Genomic DNA, 964 nt, shown 5'->3' on the forward strand with positions numbered 1-964 from the left:
AGGCAATACTACAGTCATGTGGTATATAAACAAGCACGGAGGCACACACTCATACCCCCTTTGCAGATTAGCCATGGCACTGTGGGACACAGCTTTGACCTACCAAATAAATCTTCAAGCTCAATTCCTGCCAGGAAAACAGAACACTCTGGCAGATGATTTAAGCAGAAACCTTATGGATCCTCACAAGTGGAAACTACATCCACAGGTATTCAGCAAGATGACAGAGAAATGGGGGGAGCCCAGACATAGATCTATTTGCCTCTCCTCAAAATTATCATTTGAAAAGATTCTGCACATGGTCTTATCACAGACCAGCATGGAAAGTGGACGCCCTATCCTTCAGTTGGAAAAACCTGTCAGTTTACGCCTTTTCTCCTCTGCCTCTTCTACCCAAGGTCCTCCTAAAAGTCGGACAAGAGAAGCCAAAGATGATATTAATTGCCTCAGACTGGCCCCGCCAATACTGGTACCCAATCCTAAGGAACTTGTCTCAATACCCAGCTTGGACCTTGCCTCAAAGACCACAACTACTGTCCCAGCAAAACAATCAGATCCTGCACAATCAATTACAGACTCTGAACCTGGCAGCATGGCTAATCATACGAATGACACCCCTTAAAGCTGTGATGGATGTCATTTTGGAAGCCAGAAGGCCTAGTACTAGAAAATCTTATGCTGACAAATGGAAGAGATTCTGTGCTTGGAATCAAGCACAAAGAACTGATACAGCCGAACCAAATATTCCTCAGATATTACAGTACTTAACTGAGATGCTTGACAAAGGCCTATCTTTCTCATCAATCAAAATCCATGCCTCTGCCATTTCGGCTCATTAAATACAGAGCCACCAATCTTTTCTCATCCTTTACTAAAGCAATATCTTAGAGGAGCCAAAACCTAAGGCCTCCTAGAAGATCACCATTACCTGCATGGGACCTCAATTATGTGCTGGAAAAGCTCA

Source organism: Protopterus annectens, chromosome 6.part0 (assembly GCF_019279795.1).
Source record: "Protopterus annectens isolate FY-2018-M chromosome 6.part0, PAN1.0, whole genome shotgun sequence".
NCBI lineage: Eukaryota > Metazoa > Chordata > Ceratodontiformes > Protopteridae > Protopterus > Protopterus annectens.